This window comes from Bos taurus, chromosome 23, assembly GCF_002263795.3.
Source record: "Bos taurus isolate L1 Dominette 01449 registration number 42190680 breed Hereford chromosome 23, ARS-UCD2.0, whole genome shotgun sequence".
Classification (NCBI taxonomy): Eukaryota; Metazoa; Chordata; class Mammalia; order Artiodactyla; family Bovidae; genus Bos; species Bos taurus.
In genome coordinates this window covers 32,581,504-32,597,977 of record NC_037350.1, presented here as the reverse complement: position 1 = coordinate 32,597,977, position 16,474 = coordinate 32,581,504, and the positions used below count along the sequence as shown (strand labels likewise).

Sequence of the window (16,474 nt, the reverse complement as noted above, 5' to 3'; positions counted from 1 at the left end):
CTTCACTGCATGGGCACAGGTTCGATCCTTTATTGGGGGAATTAAGATCTCACATGCGGCAAGGTGCAGCCAAAAAAGAAAAGAAAATTGTAAAATATGAAGTCTCATTGTGGTATAGCAACAGCTATGTAACAAGAGAATATGTGTAACAAGGGCACATATTCCAAAAGGAGTAGCCATAGATACACCAAAAGTAGTGACAGTTGCTTTGTTAGTAATATAGCACTATGAGAATGTAGACAATTATAAGTATTTTCTATTTCTTGAATATTGTCTATTGTGGTTGCAGTTAATAAATTAAAAATATGAGATCTTCAGAGAAGGATATTATCGTTTCCTATTTCTTCTTCCAGTAAGTAACAAACTTAGGTGTCAGTAAGATCTTCCTTAAATTCAACCCATATTTCTCATGCTGTCGCTTCAGTGTGTGTGTATATATATATATATATATATATACATACATATATATGTATATATATGTATATACATACATATATATGTATATATATATATATATATATATATACACACACACACACATATACATATATATATATATTTATATATATATATTTGAATTAAGACTTCCATCCTCTGTATTTGTTATCTTAGTCAAGGGCACTGTAGTTCCATGGTTAAATTGTTTCAGTTATTTCTATTTCCTTGAGGTTACATATATATGTATTTGGAACAGGAAGTTTAAACTATAAATGTGTGTGTGTGTATACTCAGTCCCTCAGTCATGTCCAACTCTTTGTGACCCAATGGACCCTGCCAGGCTCCTCCGACCATGGAATTTTCCAGGCAAGAATACTGGAGAGGATTGCCATTTCCTTCTCCAGGGGATCTTCCTAACCCAGGGCTCAAATCCACATCTCTTGCTTGGCCGGTGGGAAGTCTGGGAAGTCTACACCATCTGGGAAGTCCACATATATGTATGTTTAATCTAATGAAAGACTTTCATTTTAAAATCTTATTCAACCATCAGCTGGTTTTGCTGCAGTTGAATGGCTGTTCACTGTAATTCTAAAATTCCATGGTTGTTCTCTACTCTCTTTCAGGGCTTATTATTCTAAAGAGGAAAGTACGAAATAGTTCCCTTCAAGAGTAAACCAGGGGCATGATCTTTCTTGTACTGGAGTGCCCTTTTTAGTTCCAAGAAAAAGAAACTGATGTTACTTCAGCTTTCTTCAGGTGAATTTAAAAAATTCAAACTTTTATGGTTTTACACAGGAATGTCACCAAGCTTCCTCTTGCCTTTTGAGTTGTGAAAACTTGAGCTATATTTGAGCAAAACTTGAATATCTAAGACTTATCCTTTGGGGACCTGTCCCAATAGTGCCATTTGCTATGTTGTCCATGGCGGTCTCTTCTGCTCTGCAGAATAATGTATCTGACAATGCTCAAGATGTGTTCTTCAGTTGTCACATGTGCACTTACATTGTATAATTAAGAACCCAGTTTTTCACTTACTAAATAGACGTATTGCTGTTCAGTTCCTCAGTCATGTCCAAATCTTTGTGACCCCATGGACTATAGCCCGCCAGGCTTCTCTGTCTGCAGATTTTCCAAGGCAAGAATACTGGAGTGGGTTGCCATTTCCTTGTCCAGAGGATCTTTCTGATCCAGGGATAGAACCCATGTCTCTTGCTTGGGGGGCAGGTTCTTTACCACTGAGCTACCTGGAAAGCCAAATAGATGTATATACCTTTCATCAAACAAAACAAAAAGCTCTCATTTCCCCTCTCTTGTTAGTCAAAATGAATAGATTACCTAAGGAAAACAAAGATTACCTAAGTAGGGTGAATTTTTTTAAGTGTGATAATAGGTTTTGGTGCTTTTAAAAAAAGTTTATGATGAAGTGTTCTATGTAAACTGTATTATATAAATCCTATGTATATATTAGTATGTGTATCCAAGACATGAATAATAAGATGATGGTTATACAATCGTCAGGGGCATATGCTGGTTCAGCCTCACTGTGAAACAGCCACAGGTCTTAAACATCTTTTTTTTTTTTTCCTATTTCCTCCTATTTTTCGGTCTTAAACATCTTAACAATTGCTGGCTATGAGTCTGTGGGGTCATAGGAATTGTATGGTCGGTTGTTTCTTTGGTTTTTGTTTTTGACTCTGGTGAATCTTTGTTGCTGTATGCGGGCTTTGTCTACTTGCAGTGAACAAAGGCTACTCTTCATTGCGGTACATGGGCTTCTCATTGCGGTGGCTGCTCTTGTTGCAGAGTACGGGCTCTAGGGCTCGCGGGCTTCAGTAGTTGGAGTGCAGGGGCTCAGTAGCTGCAGCTCCTTAGCTCTAGTGTGGATTCAGTAGTTGTGGTGCACAGGCTCAATTGCTCCACAGCATGTGGGATCTTTCTGGTGCAGGGATCAAACCTGTGTCCCCTGCATTGGCAGGTAGACTCTCAACCACTGGGCCACCAGGGAAGCCCTGAAGGGTCTTTATCTCATTTCTTTCTTGAATGGTATTTATAAAGTTATAAGAACACTTAGCCTAGAGAATCTCAACTATCAGCCAGTGAATAGATATTAAGTATATTAACATCTTGATCCCCTTAGCTCTCAGGGCAGCCAGTAAGGGCCTGGGGTTGTGCTGGAGGCCCCAGAAAGACCCCTTTCTGTTGAGAGCTGGCTTATCTGTTCATGCCAGAGTGCTGGACAAACACAATCATTTTCTGTGTGTGCATATCAGGAAAAGGGTCAGGAAGCCTGTGATAAGCTCCATCTCATTGGAGGTCATTTGTGCATTTAAGTGATATACTTCTGTGACTTGGCTTGACTCTGTATTAGTTCCCTTTCTAGCTGTCCCGACTTTGTTGGTCCAAATTATTTATTCTTTTTCACACAAACAATTCTTTTCCTAAATGTAGGGTGTCTAAGGACTGGAGCGTTCGTTAAGAAGCGGCAAGATTCCTGGAAATGTCTGAATCTGCCTGGAGGCATCATAAAACGACCTTAGATCTATGACCTAGAGCTAGACAAGACAAGAAGGAAAAGTAGAATCCACACCAATTTCATTTAGGAAACATGGAAATTTTTCAGGAGAAAATTAAGCTAATCAAATAATAAAACAACCTCAATGGACTTGCCCAACTGAACCAGGCTTGACACTGTATAAAGCGTCCCTTGGTCTCAGTGGACTTGGGATGTGAGCGGATCCCAGATAGACAACAAAATACAGACACTAACTTACGTAACCTTCACAATGTCCAGCATGTAATCAAAGCTTCTCAGGCAAAGAAGCAAGAGAATGTGACCCAAAAAGCAGTAATCAAAAGAAAAGTGTGTGTGTGTGTGCACGTGTGTGTGTGTGTGTGACAAGTGCATCTAAGCAAAACAGAAACAACAAAAAAAGCAAGCAAATGATGAATCTCATATTTAGCATCAAGATATCCTTTGAGGGAAAGGCAGCAAGATGGGATAAGAAAGGAACATGAAGGTAGATATAGTTACTGGTTGTATTCTGGCCCTGGGTTGGATTATGTTCATCATTTTATTAAATAAACGATGCTGTGAATGGATCAATGATGATGGTATATATTCAACCAGAAGTTATGATTAACCTAATTCTATGCACTTGAAGCCCAGTGAGGGAAGTAAAACAGTAGGAAAAGAAAATGACACAGGATGTATGAAGGGTCTAGGGCAGGAAATGATATAACTTTCTAGAAAATAAAAAAGGCCAATCTGATTGATACATTGAAAATCAACAAGATATATCTCTCAAAGTACATTCTCATTGACCAGTCCTACAGAAGGATGTGTTTAAACAAGAATTCAGTTCAGTTAAACAAGAATGCTCATTTATGAAATCATGATGTGAAACACAACAGTCATAAGATCTAGAATGTTTAGCCCATTTGTAGCAGGGGTGGGAAGGGGGCAGAAAGAACACATTAGCAGCACTCACTGACTGTCAGTTCCCATCCTCTCTATAACTATAAAGTCTGTAGAAGGCAGTGGATATTAGTATTTGCTTTTCATATCAAGAAATCACATAGAACAAGAATGATATTGTGAAAGAACCCTTAAATGAGAGTCCTAGCTCTGCTGAATGATACTAAGCAAATTGTTCTCACTCAGTTATTGTTATCTGTAATAACTGCAGTTGGAATATTGGCACTTTCCAAATGGAGTTCCACAAAAGACTAGCATTCCTTGAGACATTAACAGGAGCTTAATGTGAAAGACTTCTGTAGTCAAGTACACTTGGGAAGTGCTGGATTCTATATTCCCTCTTTTAGAAAGCTGTCAGGCACAGTAGCATATTAATTACTCTGAGAAGTTCTACAGTGAGGGAACCAATGAAACTTCATTTATTTGCATCGTTTCTGAAACTTATTTGCCTATGAAACATTCTTTTATCACCATCTTTCCAAACAGGACTTAAAAACTAGTCAGGACTGCTCAAGTTCTTTTCAGTGCTAAAACTAGATTCTTTCTGAAATCTATACAGTATAAATGGTAGAGCTGGATTTAAACATGAGTGAGACTTAAGTGATAAGCTCGGTTAAAGCCATGAAAGGAGAAGTGCATATACAAACACAGGAGTGGCACAGTTGATGGGGTGAACAGTTACGATAGTACCATGGCTTATGTGGAGGAGCCTCCATATTCCTTCTGAGTTTGGTTATTTGCAGAGTTAAAATACAGAACTTGAGAACTTTTATTGACCAAAATTCTCCTGGAATCTCCCAGGATTCGTTTCACAAATTTTGAGTGTCTACTATGTGTCAGGCATTGTTCTAGACGCCAGCATGATAGATGGCACTAGTGTGTGTCAGAATCACTTGTGCCCAGAGAAAACCATAATTCAAAAAGACACATAATCCCCAGTGTCCACTGCAGCACTATTAGAATAGCCAGGACATGGAAGCAACCTAAATGTCCCTTGACAGATGAATGGATAAAGATGTGGTACATGTTTACAAAGAAATATTATTCGACCATAAAGAGGAACAAAATCGGGTCATTTGCAGAGACATGGATAGACCTAGAGACTGTCATACAGAGTAAAGTAAGTCAGAAAGAGAAAAACAAATATCATATATTAACGCATATATGTGGACTCTAGAAAAATGGTATGCTGCTGCTAAGTCGCTTCAGTCGTGTCTGACTCTCTGCGACCCCATAGACAGCAGCCCACTAGGCTCCTCTGTCCCTGGCAAGAATACTGGAGTGGGTTGCCATTTCCTTCTCCAATGTATGAAAGTGAAAAGTGAAAGTGAAGTCGCTCAGTCGTGCCCAACTCTTAGCGACCCCATGGACTGCAGCTTACCAGGCTCCTCCATCCATGGGACCTTCTAGGCAAGAGTACTGGGGTAGGTTGCCATTGCCCTCTCTGAGAAAAATGGTATAGATGATCTTATTTGCAAAAAAGAAATAGAGACACAGACCTAGAGAACAAATGTCTGGATACCAAGAGGAACTGGGGGAATGGAAGGAATTGGAAGATTGGGATTGGAATATATACACTGTTGATACACTGTTGATACTATATAAAATAAATAACTAAAGAGAGCCTACTCTATAGCACAGGAAAATACCCGATGCTCTGTGGTGACCAAAATGGGAAGGAAATTCAAGAAAGAGGGATATTTGTACATGTACAGCTGATTCACTTTGCTCTACAGTAGAAACTAACACAACATTGTAAAGCAACTATACTCCAATAAAAATTAATTAAAAAAGAAAAAGAATCATTTGTGCCCATAGCGCAATTAGAGGAAGAGCAATTCAGCTAGTCACCAGCAGATGGCAGTAGTAGTCAGCTGTTTAAGCAGTATATCGGCTTTAGGAATAACCACCTTCTTAATAATAATTAACCACCTTCTTAACCCAGCCTGTAAATCAGAACTTCTCTGTGGTGTTGATGTGTGACCTTGGGACAGTCATTTAACCTCTCTGGGGTGAAGTTTCCTTGTATGAATAAGAGAGTGAGTAAAAAATGTTTTGAGGATTGGATGAGAAGATTTGAATTGCTCAACAAGAAGGAAGTGTGAGGGGAAAAAGACTGACTGAAACTGCCCACCCTGGCCAGGCATCACAGTAACCCTATGCGTGAGTTATTTTACAACAGGAGGCCCTGGTAAGGAACACGGAACTAACAAGCCACCACCAACAGGAAGAATTCAGGAGAGGACAAAAGGAAATGCCATGTGTCCTATCACCTCCTAGAATCCTTCTGTCAGGAAATCATCTTGGCTGAGCAATGCATGTGCCACCAGGAAGGACCCTGAGTCAGAATGATTAATCAGAGACAACCCAGAAACTATTAATAATCACATCATCATAAAATCCGAGACCGTAAGCCTCTTGCCAGAGCAGTCCTCCTGGGTTCCCTTACCCTCCTTGCTCTCCACCTGGGCGTCCGTTCCCAGTAAAGCCTCTTGCTTTGTCAGCACATGTGTCTCCTAGGACGAATTATTTCCGAATGTCAGACAAGAGCCCACTTTCAGGCCCTGAGAAGTGTCCCCCACTTCCTGCAACAGTTCAGTCGCTCAGTTGTGTCTGACTCTTTGTGACCCCATGGACTGCAGCACACCAGGCTTCCCTGCCCATCACCAACTCCTGGAGTTTACTCACACTCATGTCCATTGAGTCAGTGATGCCATCCAACCACCTCATCCTCTGTTGTCCCCTTCTCCTCATGCCTTCGATCTTTCCCAGCATCAGGGTCTTTTCAAATGAGTCAGTTCTTTGCATCAGGTGGCCAAAGTTTTGGAGTTTCAGCTTCAGCATCAGTCCTTCCAATGATATTCAGGACTGATTTCCTTTAGGATGGACTGGTTGGATCTCCTTACAGTCCAAGGGACTCTCAAGAGTCTTCTCCAACACCACAGTTCAAAAGCATCAATTCTTTGGCACTCAGCCTTCTTTATAGTCCAACTCTCACATCCATACATGACTATTGGAAAAACCATAGCCTTGACTAGATGGACCTTTGTTGGCAAAGTAATGTCTCTGCTTTTTAATACACTGTCTAGGTTGGTTGCTTTTCTTCCAAGGAGCAAGTGTCTTTTAATTTCATGGCTGTAGTCACCATCTGCAGTGATTTTGGAGCCCAAGAAAATAAAATCTCTCACTGTTTCCATCGCTTCCCCATCTATTTGCCATGATGGAACTGGATTCCATGATCTTATTTTTTCTGAATGTTGAGTTTTAACTTCCTTCAACAGAAGGACTCATGAAAGTATTTATTCAGTATGGTCTATACTGTTTTCGTACCACTTGACAAAATGTTGATTTATAAAATCAGATGGTTTAAAGAGATATTTCTCCATAGAGCAATAATAATATTAACAACAGAAATTTTAACAATGGAGAAAAAGGAGATAAAAATAACTAAAGATGTAATGGGGGGGGGGGGGCGGTGCAATACACACTTAAAGTAATCATTTGAAAGAAAGCCAGAACGTGGGCAGTTACTCTAAAAGTCATCTGTGAGAAAAGCTGCACTGGTTTTCGTTGCTGCGTGAGGGCTTTCTCTACTTGCCCTGCACAGGCTTCTTTTGTTGCAGAGAATAGGCTCTAGGGCGCTCAGACTTGAGTAGCTGCATCTCACAGGCTCAGTAGTTGTGGCACAGGGGCCCAGTTGGCCCGAGCCATGTGAAATCTTCCCCGGGCCAGGGATCAAACCGGTGTCCCCTGCACTGGCAGGCAGATTCTTCTCTGCTCGACCACCAGGGAAGTCTGGGCAGATTTTTTAATTGCTGCTTTTCTCATAGAGAACTTTTAGAGTATCTTGGTTGTCTGATAACTCCCTAGTTGTAAGAACTCAAGGTTGTGTGAGGCTGCGTGTGTGCTCAGTCGTGCCCGACACTATGGCCCTACAACTGTAGCCCACCAGGTTCCTCTGGCTATGGGATTTTCCAGGCAAGAACACTGGAGCGGGTTGCCATTTCCTCCTCCAGAACTCAAAAGAACTGTGAATTACTTGTAGATTTCCTATTTATCTGAGGAGGCAGGAGGTTGTTGGCTTGCTAAGGGAGCTCCTACCTAGATAGCCAAGGGAACCCCAGGGCTATTAGAAAGTGAAAGGTTTGACTTAAGCTTATTGTTTCCCGGACAAAGGAGACAATTGTTTGAAGACTTCTGGACCTCTGGAATGACTCAGTTAAAAGGAGCTGGAATTCAGAATTTAAAAGCCTCAGAGTCAGCTTATTGCACTTCTAGAAAAGATGTGGGTGAGAAAAACTGGGGAATGAAGTCGGGTTTGAAGAGTGTGTAGGAGGGGATCCTTTTATATGCTTTTGAGAACTGCTTAAACAGCAAATGTTCCCCCAAACAGGAACAGCTATTTCTAGAGATAATCCAGATATACAAAGGGAGGTGTTTATTGAATGAATTCATCCATATGGAAATGATTTAAGATGCTACGGGCAGAGATGATTTCCTTACAATCTCAAGAGTTCAATTAAAGAGGCAAACTGTATTTCTCCTTGCAACCCAAAATGTCCCATACTTTTTCTCACAGCAAGATTATTTGGGGAGGGAAATCACAGCCTGAACTGATGAGCCACTGAGCAACAATAGTCTCATTTTTATGAAAATTCACATGATGAAGCTGAACAAGGGGAAAATAGAATATAAACAATGCTGATGAAATATGTCAAGGACTTAGCATCATTAAGGGGCGGTTATTAGTACTGGTATTATTCTTTTTTGAAAGCAGACTTTATTATTATCTTTTAATAATAGTGTTAGATTCACAGCAAAATTGTATGGAAGGCATGGAGATTTCCCACATATTCCCTGCCCCCACATATGCACAACCCTTCCCATTATCAATGTCCAGTGCCGGAATGGTAATTTGTTACAATTTATGAACCACCACAGACATATCATTGTCACCCAAGGTAACAGGGTTTACCTTAGAGTTCACTTTTGGTGTTGTGCATTCTAAGGATTTGGACAAAGACATGATTAAATGTATCTACCATTATAATGTCAAATGGCCTAAAAATCCTTTGAACTCTTATGCATCTCTTGTTGTTGTTGAGTTGCTAAGTCTAACTCTTTGCAACCCATGGACTGTAGACCACCAGGCTCCTCTGTCCATGGGCTTTTCTGAGCAAGGATACTGGAGTGGGTTGCCATTTCCTTCTCCAGGGCATCTTCCCAACCTCCCTCCTCTCAAACCCCTGGCCACCGTTGAGTTTTACTGTCTCCACAGGGTTGCCTTTTCCAGAATGTCATATGGTTGAAACTATAGAATATGTAGCCTTTTCTGATTGGCGTCTTTCATTTGGTAATACGCATTTAAGATTGCTCTGTGTTTTTTATGGCTTGTTAACTTATTTCTTTTTAGTGCTGAATTCCATCATCCAGCTGTGGTAGTTTATTTATCCATTCACATACTGAAGGACATCTTGGTGGCTAGATTTTTTTTTTTTTTTTTGCTGTGCCACACAGCATTTGGAATATTTCCTGACCATTGAACCTGTGCCCAGAGTACAGAGTCTTAACCATTGGACCACCGGGGAAGTCCATTAGATTTTTTAATTAAAATAATTTGGAAGAAAAAGTCACAAACAATCTTTTCTTTTAACTTATTTCTTACTTCCAGTTCAAAGATCCCTTCTTGAAACACTTCTTAATATCAAGTTATCTCCGGAAGACATAAGAAAAATAAAGGCCAAGCCTGAGTACAGAGATATTTATTGAAAAGAAAGAGTATGAAAAATACTGAAATTCACTGATAAAAACAGTTTGGTATCCTTACTTGACTTTTGATGGACCAGTATGCCGGGAAAGATATCAATCAGATATGCAGATGACCCAAATGTCAGAAAGCAAAGAGGAACTAAAGAGCCTCTTGATGAAAGTGAAAGAGGAGGGTGAAGAAGCTGGCTTAAAACTCAGCATTAAAAAAATGAAGATCATGGCATCCTGTCCCATCACTGCATGGCAAATAGATTGGAAAAAATGGAAACAGTGACAGACTTAATTTTCTTGGGCTCCAAAACCACTGTGGGTGGTGATTGCAACTATGAAATTCAAAGACACTTGCTCCTTGAAAGAAAAGCCATAGCAAACCTAGACCGTATATTAAAAAGCAGGGGCATCACTTTGCTGACAGAAGTCGTACAGTTAAGGCTATGGTTTTTCCAGTAGTCATGTACCGGTGTGAGAGTTGAACCTTAGAGAAGGCTGAGCACCAAAGAACTGATGCTTTTGAACTGTGGTGTTGGAGAAGACTCTTGAGAGTCCCTTGAACTGCAAGAAGATCAAACTAGTAAATCCTAAAGGAAATCAACCCTGAACTATTCTTTGAAAGGACTGATGCTGAAGGTCCAATAGTTTGGCCACCTGATGTGAAGAGCTGTCTCATTGGAAAAGACCCTGATGCTGAGAAAGATTGAGGGCAGGAGGAGAAGGAGGTGACAGAGGGTTGAAATGGTTGGATGGCATGATCGACTCAACAGACACGATTTGAGCAAAGTCCAGGAGATAGTGAAGGACAGGGAAGCCTGGCGTGCTGCAGTCCATGGGGTCCCAAAGAGTTGGACAGGACTGAGCAACGAAACAACAACAATATGCTAAAAATACACCCCCCACACACACACCCCTAAGTTCAGTAAAGCAAGGCAAGATAAAACAAAACAAAAACAAGTGGAGCCCATCAGTCTGCATCCACAACATAATTTGTTAAAATTTTCTCCTAATTATTTTTCTCCAAGTTTAATTCCAGCTTTATTGTGGTAGCAGAATTCTAAAATTACCCCAAATGACCCCTCCCCTTGTACATTCTCTGCCCTAGATTGTGGAAGGGACCTGAGATATGACGGGACATCACTGCCATTATTGGGGTATGTTATACAGCACAATTGGCTGATGGACACTGTGTTTGGTGGGCTTTGATCTAATCGGGTGAGCTCTTAAAGGAACAGGCGTCTGGGGACAAAGGAGATTTGCAACATGAGAGGGATTCAATACCAGTGATTTTAGCTTGGCCAGCATTGAAATGGAGATGCAGTAGGGGGCACCTGCCAAGGAATGTGAACAGCTTCTAGGAGCTGAGAATGGGCCCTGGCTGATGCAACTTCTCTAGAAATGAAGACATGAGTCCTACAGCTGCCAGAAACTAATTTCTGCCAGCATCCTGACTGTGCTTGGAAGCAAACCTTTCCAAGAACCTCCAGAGATGAAAATTCCTAGTAGTATATTTTAAAATTCGGAGAGCTTTTTATCTTCTCTGATTTCCAGAATAGAATCTCCATGGACTCTTCAATTTTCATAGATGCAGTGATTTTAAAAAATATCTCTGATGATGTAATTAATAGATATTTTAAGAGCTTCCCTGTTATCTCAGATGGTAAAGAAACCACCTGCAATACAAGAGACCCAGATTCAATCTCTGGGTCAGGAAGATCTCCTGGAGAAGGGAATGGCTACCCACTCCAGTATTATTGCCTGGAGAATTCCATGGACAGAGGAATCTGGTGGGTTACCGTCCATGGAGTCACAAAGAGTTACACACAACTGAGCAACTAACACTTTCAATTTTTCACTAACAATGTATGAGAATTTAGTTACTCTGTATCTTCACCAACACTGTCAACCTTTTTTATTTTATCTATTCTAGTGGGTGCAGTGATATCTCAGTAGGTTTGAGTTAGCATTTCTGTGATGACTAATGTGTTTAGCTCTATTTCATATTCTCATTGGCCATCTGTGTATGTCTTTGGGAAAATGTCTGTTCAAATGTTTTGCCCGCTTTATTGAGTTGTGTAAGTATTGTTTGCAAATTTCATATATCATCTTTTGCCAGATATATACATATGAAAAAATGCTCTTCCTTCTCATTTTTTAACAGTCATTCAAAGGGCAGTAGTTTTTAATTTTGATAAAGTTCTCTTTATCAATTTTTTTATGCTTGTGCTTTACATATAGTATAGAAGAATTTTTTGCCTGCTTGAAAGCCATGAAGATTTTTTTTTGTCTTGTGCTCCAGGAGTTTGTATAGTTTTTAACTTTTATATTTAATTTTTAATCCATTTAGAAATTAATTTTTGTTATGGCATGAAGTAAAGGTCAATCATCATGGTTTTCCACATGGATCGCCAGTTATTTCAGAGTTGTGTTGCATGTGTGAGTGTTCAGTTGAGTCTGACTCTTTGCGACCTCATGGATTGCAACCTGCCAGGCTCCTCTGTCCATGGAATTTTCCAGGCAAAAATACTGGAGTGGGTTGCCCTTTCCTACTCCAGGTTATTTCAGAACCATTCATCAAAGACACTGCTCTTTTGCCATTGAATTACCTTCGCAATTTATTTTTTAAAAAAGTCAATAGATCAAGAATTTTGTGACTATTTCTGTACTTTCTACCCTGTTCCACTGATCTGCAAGTCTATTCCTATGCCAGTATCATACATCTTAATTATAATAGCTTTCAATTAAATCTTGAATTTAGGTAGTGTAAGTTCTACAACTTTGTTCTTCAAAATTGCTTTGGTCATCTCAGTTTCATTGAATTTCCATAGGAATTTTAGAATCATCTTGTTCTTTATACAGAAAATACTGGTATAATTATTGTTGAGGTTGCATTACCATCTCCATTTCAATTTCAGGAGAAGTAACACCTTAATCACATAGTATCTTCTAATCCATGGTTATTGATGTATTCTCTAATTATTTAGATCTTCTTTACTTTCAGGAATGTTTTGTAGTTTTCATTGCACATGTCTTGTACACATTTTATTAAATTTATATTTAAGCATCTAATGTTTTTATGCTATCATAAATGATAATTTTAAAATTTCAATTCCTAATTTTTCATTGCTGGCATAGGGTAATACAATTGATTATATATTGACCTTGTGTCCTGCAATCTTGCTAAATTCACTTATTTCTAGTAGCTTTTTTTGTAGTTTCCTTAGGATTTTCTATAAATACAATCATGTTGTCTGCAAAGCTTTTTATTCCTTTCTGATCACCATGACTTTCATTCATTTTGATTGCCTTATTGGAATAACTAAGACCTCTGGAAAAATATTAAATCAAATATGAGAGTAGATCATATTTGTCTTGTTCCTGATTTTAGGGGGAAAGCATTTAGTCTTTTACCATAAAATCATTAGGTATAGGTTTTTTTTTTAATAGATGCCTATTATCAAATCCATACCATACAATTGTGCTCATTTCACAGGCTAGTAAGTTTATGCTCAAAATCCTTCAAGCTAGATTTCAGCAGCATGTGAAGCGAGAACTTCCAGATGTACAAGCTGGGTTTACAAAAGGCAGAGGAACCAGACATGAAATTGCTAATATTCACTAGATCATAGATAAAGCAAGGGAATTGCAGAAAAACATCTACTTCTGCTTAACTGACTGTGCTAAAGCCTTTGACTGTGTGGATCACAACAAACTGTGGAAGATCCTGAAAGAGATGGGAAAGCCAGACCACCTGACCCGCCTCCCGAGAAACCTGTATGCAGGTGTTCCACGTGTTTCAACTAAATTATCTAATTTATTGGCATTAAGTTGTTCTTGGGGCTTCCTTGGTGGTTCAGATGGTAAAGAATCCACCTGCAATGAGGAAGCCTCAAGCTTGATCCCTAGTTTGGGAAGATCTCCTGGAGAAGGAAATGGCCACCCGCCCCAGTATTCTTGTCTGGGAAATCTCACGGATAGAAGAGCCTGGTGGACTCTTTGCCTGGTGTGGCAAAGAGCTGTTCTTAGTATCTCCTTATTATTCTTTTAATGTTTGTAGAGAGGCCTCATCTTTAATTCCTCATATTGCTAACTTGTATCTTTTTGTCTTGGTTAGTCCATCTGGAATTGTATCAGATTTATTGATTGGATTTTCAGTGCAGCTCCCTCCTCTTGGAGATGTACCTTACAAGAGACAGACAGCTTTGTCTCTCCAAACTCCGCATCTCTTTGATCCAATGGACTGAGTTTAGGGTCCCCCTCTTTGCACCCATCATCTAATTGTTTCCAGGCAGAAATCTGAGGGCAATCATAGTACTTATTTGCTTTCCCTTCTTTCAAGGATCACAGTTCAATGTCTGAAAAATAGCAGTTCCATATACTTTGTACTATTTTCTAGTTTTTGAAGGAAGGAAATATCTACTCTTTGTTATTCCATCAAGACCACAACCAGAAGTTCCATCATTCTGGATTCTTAAGTTTTCTTTTGCTGGCAGACTCTTTTATGTTCCTTGTTAAAGATTTTTGTTTTTTGTTTTTGGCAGCACTTCAAGGCATGTGGAACTTCCCCAGGAAGGGATTGAACCTGTGCCCCTGCTGTGGAAGCACAGAGTCTTAGCCAGTGGACCACCAGAGAAGCCCTGTTAAGGTTTGTTTGCATCTCTGGCTTTCATGATAGAGGCTTTCCTCAAATATCAGTGTTCCTTGGATTCTATATTAACAGTAAGGCTTAATAAAGCTGATCTGAAACTCTACATGAATGGGTGGTTCTTATCTATTGATGGGGCTCCATTTGGGGCAATGAGTGTGACCTGGTCTTTTCACTGGCAAATCCATATGGATCAGAATCCTACAGTTTTTTCTTTTAAGGATAGTCAGTGATCTAGGAGAGAAATCTGATGCCTGGGATTATAAACCCTGCTGTTAAAGACTTCTAAGAATCAAGCAGAGAAAGAATTTGTGGGGTTTTATATAAACAACAGAATGGGAAAGAATAGGGATCTCTTCAAGAAAATCAGAGATACCAAAGGAACATTTCATGCAAAGATGAGCTCGATAAAGGACAGAAATGGTATGGACCTAACAGAAGCAGAAGATATTAAGAAGAGATGGCAAGAATACACAGAAGAACTGTACAAAAAAGATCTTCATGACCCAGATAATCACGATGGTGTGACCACTGACCTAGAGCCAGACATCCTGGAATGTGAAGTCAAGTGGGCCTTAGAAAGCATCACTACGAACAAACCTAGTGGAGGTGATGGAATTCCAGTTGAGCTATTCTAAATCCTGAAAGATGATGCTGTGAAAGTGCTGCACTCAATATGCCAGCAAATTTGGAAAACTCAGCAGTGGCCACTGGAAAAGGACCGGAAAAGGTCAGTTTTCACTCCAATCCCAAAGAAAGGCAATGCCAAAGAATGCTCTAACTACTGCACAATTGCACTCATCTCACACGCTAGTAAAGTAATGCTCAAAATTCTCCAATCCAGGCTTCAGCAATATGTGAACCGTGAACTTCCTGATGTTCAAGCTGGTTTTAGAAAAGGCAAAGGAACCAGAGATCAAATTGCCAACATCCTCTGGATCATAGAAAAAGCAAGAGAGTTCCAGAAAGACATCTAGTTCTGCTTTATTGACTGTGCCAAAGCCTTTGACTGTGTGGATCACAATCAACTGTGGAAAATTCTGAAAGAGATGGGAATACCAGACCACCTGATCTTCCTCTTGAGAAATTTGTATGCAGGTCAGGAAGCAACAGTTAGAACTGGACATGGAACAACAGACTGGTTCCAAATAGAAAAAGGAGTTCGTCAAGGGTGTATATTGTCACCCTGTTTATTTAACTTCTATGCAGAGTACATCATGAGAAACGCTGGACTGGAAGAAACACAAGCTGAAATCAAGATTGCCGGGAGAAATATCAATAACCTCAGATATGCAGATGACACCACCCTTATGGCAGAAAGTGAAGAGGAACTCAAAAGCCTCTTGATGAAAGTGAAAGTGGAGAGTGAAAAAGTTGGCTTAAAGCTCAACATTCAGAAAACAAAGATCATGGCATCCGGTCCCACCACTACATGGGAAATAGATGGGGAAACAGTGGAAACAGTGTCAGACTTTATTTTTCTGGGCTCCAAAATCACTGCAGATGGTGACTGCAGCCATGAAATTAAAAGATGCTTCCTCCTTGGAAGGAAAGTTATGACCAACCTAGATAGCATATTCAAAAGCAGAGACATTACTTTGCCAGCAAAGGTTCGTCTAGTCAAGGCTATGGTTTTTCCTGTGGTCATGTATGGATGTGAGAGTTGGACTGTGAAGAAGGCTGAGCGCCGAAGAATTGATGCTTTTGAACTGTGGTGTTGGAGAAGACTCTTGAGAGTCCCTTGGACTGCAAGGACATCCAATCAGTCCATTCTGAAGGAGATCAGCCCTGGGATTTCTTTGGAAGGAATGATGCTGAAGCTGAAACTCCAGTACTTTGGCCTGCTCATGCAAAGAGTTGACTCATTGGAAAAGACTCTGATGCTGGGAGGGATTGGGGGCAGGAGGAGAAGGGGACGACAGAGGATGAGATGGCTGGATGGCATCACTGACTCGATGGACGAGAGTCTGAGTGAACTCCGGGAGTTGGTGATGAACAGGGAGGCCTGGTGTGCTGCGATTCATGGGGTCGCAAAGAGTCGGACACGACTGAGCGTCTGATCTGATCTGATATAGGAGGTAGATTTTTCTCTAAATCCCTCTTTTCTCTTATGACTTCCCATGTTTATCTTCTGCTATTTAAGCACAGGTCCTTTT

General features: G+C 40.1%; 1 long non-coding RNA gene across 1 annotated transcript in view; it reads right to left on the bottom strand.

Annotated features, from left to right (window-relative positions):
* Positions 1-541: 541 nt before the first annotated feature.
* The window catches only part of LOC132343682 (uncharacterized), a 138,637-nt gene continuing 122,704 nt past the window's right edge, over positions 542-16,474 (bottom strand). Inside the window, exon 3 of the long non-coding RNA XR_009492649.1 lies at positions 542-1,682. This is a non-coding gene — a long non-coding RNA (uncharacterized lncRNA). The remainder of the gene's footprint in view (positions 1,683-16,474) is intronic.